Source organism: Triticum aestivum, chromosome 3B (assembly GCF_018294505.1).
Source record: "Triticum aestivum cultivar Chinese Spring chromosome 3B, IWGSC CS RefSeq v2.1, whole genome shotgun sequence".
Classification (NCBI taxonomy): domain Eukaryota; kingdom Viridiplantae; phylum Streptophyta; class Magnoliopsida; order Poales; family Poaceae; genus Triticum; species Triticum aestivum.
In genome coordinates, this window is record NC_057801.1 from 663,192,452 (window position 1) to 663,200,673 (window position 8,222).

The window sequence follows — 8,222 nt, forward strand, 5'->3', positions numbered from 1 at the left end:
GGGCCGTTCCATCTAGCATCATGGTGAAGTACTTAGCACACGCAGCTTCATTGACCTCAAACAGTTCCATGGTCATCTCATAACTTTCAATCCATGCTTTAGGGGGTAAGTCGGCTGTGTATTTAGGCACCTTACGAGGTCCTTTGGAATCCTTAGGCAAACGCTCATTACGTAGAGCCGACACCAAATAGGGTACACCTGTAGATCTAGATGTCACGCCTGCCTCTACCGAAGCCGTTGGATAAACCGGAAGGGGCTGGTGAGCCGCCCGCTGAGCTACCTAGTCTCTTGACGCACTTTGTCCTGATCGACCAAATTATAAGCTCCATCACGCGCCGGGTCATGCCCAAGTGGCTGGTCACGGTGCTGGGCATTGCTTGAAATAGCTGGTGAGTCCATGTGCCTGATATAACTCCGGCTTGGGCGAGGGGTCGAGTGAATCCTATCTCGACTGTATGAATATGCCTCCTGCTGCACCAATGCCATCTGAAGAAGCTCTCTAGCCTTTCGTGTTTCAACCGCAGCTGGAGAGTCGCCATCCACCGGAAGAGCCGCCAATTGTGCCGTCGCAGCAATCATGTTTTCCAAGGGATTGGAATAATGACCCGGTGGTGTTGGTACATGTTGAGGCGGAGCGCTATTCATACGAGGGGGTTCCATCATGTGTGGCTGAACCGACGTTCCAACTCCAGGTGCTGCATCCCGGTTTATCTCCGGCGGGTTACTGGTCCCTGCTCCGGGTGTGCGAAAGAGGTTTCTCGCCTCATAAACCGAAGGTAGACGAGACTGGTGCCTCCTCCTCATGATTTCATTTAAAGCGTTTTGATCCATCGTAAGCCGAAAAGCCTCCGACTGAATCTGTTGGGCCTGATCATCCAGAGCAGCCCATTCTGTGGTTATCCTGACGTCCTCTGCTGCCAGATCTTCCTTGGCTAGTGCTACCTCATCACGTAACTTGGCAACCTCCGCATCATGCTGAGCTTGATTTGCCGGGCTGACCACTGCTGTCAACAGATCTGTCAGTTTATCCATTAAAGCCATCAAAACCTGAGCCGGCAGGCGCACATGGCTTCCTGCCCCGGCCGCCATCGCCGCCGCTGACCTGGAAGTCATCACTGATGTGGTTGAAGAATTTTGCCCAAGCTGCATACCAGCCATGAAGATTCCGACTCTGTTTGGCGACTCATAGGGGTCTGGAATACTGTCGCCATCAGAATAACCCCCAAGCCCACCATCTTGCAGTTGATACAACAAAGTAGTCTCACGCGTGGACGACTCACCATCAGAGTAGATGGTCGTCTCACCGCTAGACATAGATCCTTTATCAAATTCCACTCCATGGATGCACCCCACGAAGGCACATTTCACGGTGGGCTGAGCTCGAGCGGGTCTTGCACGCTGAGCCATCTTGATGATGTTGTCGGATTTTGGGTTCCGGCAGACCCTTGAGGTTCGAACACTGGGGTGCATGCGGAGATCACACCCCCAGCCTACTCATGTCTCACCGCCTCCCTAGGATCTAAAACTACACGAAGAACAACACAAAGGACACGAGATTTATACTTGTTCAGGCCACCATTGTGGTGTAATACCCTACTCCAGTGTGTGGTGTGGTGGATTGCCTCTGGGGCTGATGATGAACAATACAAAGGGAAGAACAGCCTCGCGAGGGTCTGTTCTTGTGGCGGTGTTGTCCCTTTGGAGGGGTTGATTCAAGATGCCTCTATACTATGGTGGCTAGTCCTATTTATAGGCGAAGGCACTGGGCCTCTTCCCAAATATTAAGCGGGAAGGGCGCCAACAATTGGCCATTTTGAAGGGGAACATCTAGTACACTGATCCAGACTAAAGTTGGTCCTCGCCTGCCAAAAGACCCTGACGATGACGATGACGCTGGCTTGGTCTCCACGATGACCTCCGTTCTGCCATCCCGCTGGTCTTGGTCTTGTTGCACCGAAATGGTTGCCTTTGCTTGATGCCCTTGCCTGCGCTTGCCCCCTTTGCACCAAAGGGGAAAAAAGGACTCTGCGCAGGTCGGCGCCCGCCTGGCCTTGGTCGTCATGGCTTGCATCACGGGCACCTCGTGAGGTACTCCACCTTGATCTCTCCGCCTCCTCGCGAGCCAGCCTGATGAGGCCGTGCCCGAGGAAGCTTTCTATCGTCCTTCCCCGCGAGGCTTGGCCCCTCGCGAAGGTCTTGACATGTGTTGATGAAGATGGGCCGTACTGGGCCACTCCTTGAGCCACGCCGCAGGCCGCAGGCAGGCAAGTCTGGGTACCCCCATTCCCAGAACGCCGACAGATGTCGGTGCAGATGTCCGGCTAAGGGCCCGCCTCGCTGATCTTGTCGATGAAGACGTGGATTCCGCCGAAGGGGACCCGGTACCCGTACTCAATTGAACCGGCCTCGGGGCCCCAGCATGCATCATTGATGTAGAGCTTGCCACGATGACTCTTGGTCATCTGGCCCATAGCGTATCCCTTGAGCCCTTTGAAGCTGCCTTTCAAGACTCGAAACCACCATGCGGTGGCCCCACGGTGGGCGCCAACTGTCGTGGAATAGTCACGGCAGATGTCCTAGTGAAAGGACTTACTCATGGAGCCATCGCAACTAGGTTAGCTTAAAGGGGTTAAATGGGACAAAGGACACAGGAGTTTATACTGGTTCGGCCCCTTGCGGTGAAGGTAAAGGCCTAATCCAGTTTGAGGTGGTATTGCTTATGTCTCGATTACCAGGGAGCGAATCCGCTTGACCTAGATTTCGATCTGTTGTTTTCTTGTCCTGAACCACCGTCGGGTCATCCCTTTATATACACAGGTTGACGCCCAGTGGCTCACGTAGTCCCGGCCGGCTCATAGACAACGTGTTCGGCTCGGTGACTATCTTTAAATGCCTTACAATACAAGTCTTACATATATGGCGGTTTACACCTATGGGCCTTTAAGTCGCCCTTGGGCCTTGGGCCCTTAGCTAACCGCCATCTTCAATATCCTCGTGGGCTTCATATGATGAATCACCATATGTATAACCCGACCCCTCCTGGGCGGGTCATACCTAATAGTTATATCCCCAACACTAGGGCTGGTTGAAAGTGGTAGTTTTTTGTTAAATACTGTACATACTGTAAGTAGGAGTGAAAGTTAAGCTTTGGAAGCCAATAAGCAAGGCTAGTCACATAGTGCCTATGTGTACGTAATTGAAACTAAATATCAACCATGAGTGACTAATATCTTGATGGAAAACTCGAAACTATGGAAATACTAGCATTTTTTGCATGGTTGGAAATACTAGCAATGTTCATGTGAGTTGCAGCGGATCATAATTAGAATAATACTTATTCACAAACTTGATAGAAAACACTCTAATTTTGATATACATATATCACTAGAGATATATTATGTTTCAATCAGAATATATTCCTTGGGCTGTTTTGGTGAGGTGAGGGAGGGATGTGGTTGGTTTTAAGATACTAATTATGGGTTTTTCTGCAAATTGGTAGAGAAATGGGATGTTGGTGAGAAAAGGCAACAACTTACCTCCTAGTCGTTAGATGTAGATCTAATGGCAGAAATGACGGATGGCAGACACACCATCATCACCAACTAACTCTTCTGTAGGAGTACCAGCAAGATGTTCGTGCACTGCATGGAACATCAAGATGCATTTTTTTATAAAGCACCTATTGTGATTGACCCATGCAGGATTAATCCCATGTGTAAAAACTAATGATATCTCGAGAAAGAGGAGATAAGGTGAAGAGGAGTGGGGCATGGTGGTGATTGGTGGTCGAACTGAGCGGAGGCATGGATGGACAACGACAGCAACGACCACCATGCCAGTTTGTTCCAGAGGCTTCCTTTTTTAATTGCTCAACAGTGAGTTTGTTGGATATAAGGATGAATGAGGGAAGGCCTTGTCGGCAAATGTGGAGAGAGGTGCAGGTATTGTTTAGTTTAATTTCTATCCGTTAGATATAGATCAGACGGTCTATATTGCAAGATGGCAGGCGTACCATCATCACCAACTCAGGTTTTTTATAAGAGAAGAAAAATAAGTATGGAGATATAAATGTATTATCGATACTTGTTTTCGTAAACTTGGATCTACATTGTATTCAACGGCTCATCATGTGGGGCCTTAGAACAATGACTTCTCAACTATGTAAAACAAAGGTTTTCCCGTCACGATAAGGAGGGGTGACGGCGGCGCGCTTTCGGCGTGCTCTAGTCCTAGTAGTCATACTAGGTGGTCTACGCACGTGTAGATTTATTCTTTTTCATGTCTCGTGTTTGCCGTACTGTCACGACTGTTGATGAATAGACGGTAAGTTATTCACGGGAAAACCTTTGTTGAGCGTGTGTGCAAGATAGAGACATCATGCATGGGTGATATGTGTAGAGACTGAGGCAATGATAAGAGATTATTTGTGTCTCTATGTGTGGAGGATAGAGAGAGACATGTGCATGCGGCATTGTGTTGTGTAACGTGGAGACACATAGACATAATCAGAGAGTGAGTGTGTGAGATACACATGCGGACATGGGGAGAGATGGAGAATTTTGTTGTGCATCTGAGCTAGAGAGAGGGGGGTATATACATACCTAGAGTTGGAGAGAATACGCAAGGGTGTGTGTCTTAAAAGAAGGATCCAGATAGATGGGTGTTTGTGCATGTCTGTGTGTGTCTGTGCACGCGTGTGTGTGAGAGAGGGAGTGTGTGTATGTGGAGGAGAGAGGCCACTAATGATGTAAACCTAGTATAGGGAAAGGGGAATGGTGTGACATGTGTGTCAAAGAGAGACAAAGGCATGTGTAGTAGCGGGATAGCATGGGTGTGGGCGGGGAGAAAACTATTTCGAAGATACATCGAGTGTGTGTGGGAGAAGGGTGGAGAGCGAGCGAGAGAGAGAGCTAGCGAGGGAGAGAGAGGGCTAGTGAGGGGGGAGAGAGAGGTCGTTTGTGTGCAGAAGTGGCGTATAGATAGGGAGACAATGTTGATGTTGTTCAAAAGTGGCCTATGTACGGAGACGCAAGGGAAGCGAGTCATCGCGTGTGTGATAGGGACTTCATGAGAGATCTAGAATAGATGGTGTAGAGAACAACGTGCGAGATTGAGAATGATGATACATTAGGGAGCTATAGAAAGAGTCACGACATATATGTATACATGGAAGGATCTGGGGCGGGTCCGCATGTGGGAGAGATAGAAAGAGGAGAGTGGTGCACAAGGAGACAAAGTATGCTTGTTTGCAGTGGGGGTGGTGTGTGAGGTGAGTGTGCGAGAACCACGTAACTAGGGAGATAAATGTTTGAGGGTGATGTTTTGTGTGTATGGGAAAGATACACTCTATAAAGTGCATGTGCTTGGGAAAGAGAGATGCCGGGAGACCTAGAGAGTGGGGGAAGAGATGTGTGCATGCCCACGAGACAAAGTGATAGAGACCTATATTGGGGTCCGGACTTTAGAAGAGAGGGGGTGTTAATGTGCTCGTGTGTTCATGTCCAGGGAAGAGAACGACTTGTGTGGGGGGGGGACAGGGGGGTGGCTTTAGATAAAGAGTGAGGTGTCTATATTTGAGGGACTTTAGCGTAATTGAGATATATATGGTCAATAGTGTGTGCACTCATGGTTGATCAATTTGTTTCATAGTTTGGACTATGAGATAACGATACTTTTGAACATGCGTGATATACCTTGAAGTACCAAAATTACAATCCTAAGATTGGAATTTTGGAATTTGACTCCATCATTAGCTTTTGTAATTCATTTAAACGAAGGTACATTTTTAAGCCAGGATTTCGTGATGTCAAATTCATATATCAAACCTAGAGATATACACATACGAGCATGTTCAAACTTTATAATCATCCACTTTATTCATACATATACACATTTTTGCTTTTGTCATCCTATTTAGGTTAACCACATTTGGAATTTCATTTGAATTCAACCGTATGATGGTATTTGCTTGTACTAGCTCAATGATCCATATTTGAATTGAATGGACAATCTAAGATTCGAGTCAGAGACATTGATTTTCAAAACTTGCACTTTTTTTGCGTGCAAAACAAATAAATTCTCGACCATGATTGTAACACCCTCGATGCGGCTATATCTCCCACGTGTCGAAGCACGACTTAGAGGCATAACCACATTGAAAGCAATGTCGCAAGTGAGGTAATCTTCACACAACCCATGTAATACATAAGGGAAAGAGATACATAGTTGGCTTACAATCGCCACTTCACACAATTACATGAATAAAGCATTACATCAACCAAATACAATCAGGGCCCGACTACGGAACCAAAATAAAAGAAGAACCCCAAATGCGACAAAGGTACCCGATCGACCCCAACTGGGCTCCACTACTGATCAACTAGCACGGAAACAACACAAAGGACAAGATCTTCAACGAGCTCCTCCTGAGCTTGGTTGCGTCATCTGCACGGACTCATCGGCACCTGCAAGCTGGTTGTGGAAGTATCTGTGAGCCACGGGGACTCAGCAATCTCGCACCCGCGAGATCAAGACTATTTAAGCTCATAGGAAGGATGGAGTAATGAGGTGGAGCTGCAGCAAGCGACTAGCATATATGGTGGCTACAATCGCAAAAGAGAGCGAGAAGAGAGGGCAAAGCACGATCGATAAAAGTATGATCAAGAAGTGATCCTATAGCAACCTACGTCAAGCATAACTCCAACACCGTGTTCACTTCCCGGACTCCGCCGAGAAGAGACCATCACGGTTACACACGCGGTTGATGTATTTTAATTAAGGTCAACTTCGGGTTTTCTACAATCGGACGTTAACAAATTCCCATCTGCCCATAACCGCGGGCACGGCTTTCGAAAGTTCAAATCCCTGCAGGGGTGTCCCAACTTAGCCCATCACAAGCTCTCACGGTCAACGAAGGAATAGACCTCCACCTGAGACATTCCGATCAGACTCGGTATCCCGGTACAACAAGACATTTCGACAGGGTAAAACTAAACCAGCAACACCGCCCGAATGTGCCGACAAATCCCGATAGGAGCTGCACATATCTCTTTCTCAGGGCACACTCAGATGAGACTAGCTACGAGTAAAACCAACCCTCAAGTTTCCCCGAGGTGGCCCCGCAGGCAGCTCAGTTCGGACCAACACTCAGAGGAGCACTGGCCCGGGGGGGGGGGGTAAAATAATGATGACCCTTGAGTCCGCGAAACCCAAGGGAAAAAGAGGCTAGGTGGCAAATGGTAAAACCAATGTTGGGCATTGCTGGAAGAGCTTTACTTAAGGCGAACTGTCAAGGGGTTCCCATAATAGCCCAACCGCGTAAGGAACGCAAAATCCGGGAACATAACACCGATATGACGGAAACTAGGGCGGCAAGAGTGGAACAAAACACCAGGCATAAGGCCGAGCCTTCCACCCTTTACCAAGTATATAGATGCATTAATTAAATAAGATATATTGTGATATCCCAACAAGTAATCATGTTCCAACAAGGAACAACATCTCCATGTTCCAACAAGGAACAAACTTCAATCTTCACCTACAACTAACAACGCTATAAGAGGGGCTGAGCAAAGCGGTAACATAGCCAATCAACGGTTTGCTAGGACATGGTGGGTTAGTGGTTTGACATGGCAATTTGGGAGGCTGACAAGCAAATGGTAGGCATCGTAGCATTGGCATGGCAAAAGAGCGAGCAAACTTGCATAGCAAAGATAGTAGTGATTTCGAGGGTATGATCATCTTGCCTGAGATCCCGCAAGGAAGAAGAACGAATCCATGAAGAAGACAAACGGACGTAGTCGAACGAATCCTCACAACTCCGGGACGAAACCGAAGCTAACAAGAGAAGCAAACCGGAAAGAAGCAAACAACCATGGTAAACAAACATCACATAAACATGGCATGATGCGCAAACAAGTATGATGCATGTTCGGTTTAAATATGCATGGCATGGGAAAGTGCACAAACAATCCTACAAATTAAGTGGAGCTCAATATGCAACGAGTTGCATATTGACGAAACACCACAACAAGTTATTTAGTTCGATCTCGTTTATGTACTCAACAGTATTAAATGTTGGTTAACATGGCAAGAGGTGAAGCATAATATAAACTATTCCATCTAAACAATTTAAATGGGGCCGGATATAAAAACAACAAATCCGGTAAATCCCCATATGCATGTAGCAATTTAATGCAACAACAAGTTTAAACATTTTAAAT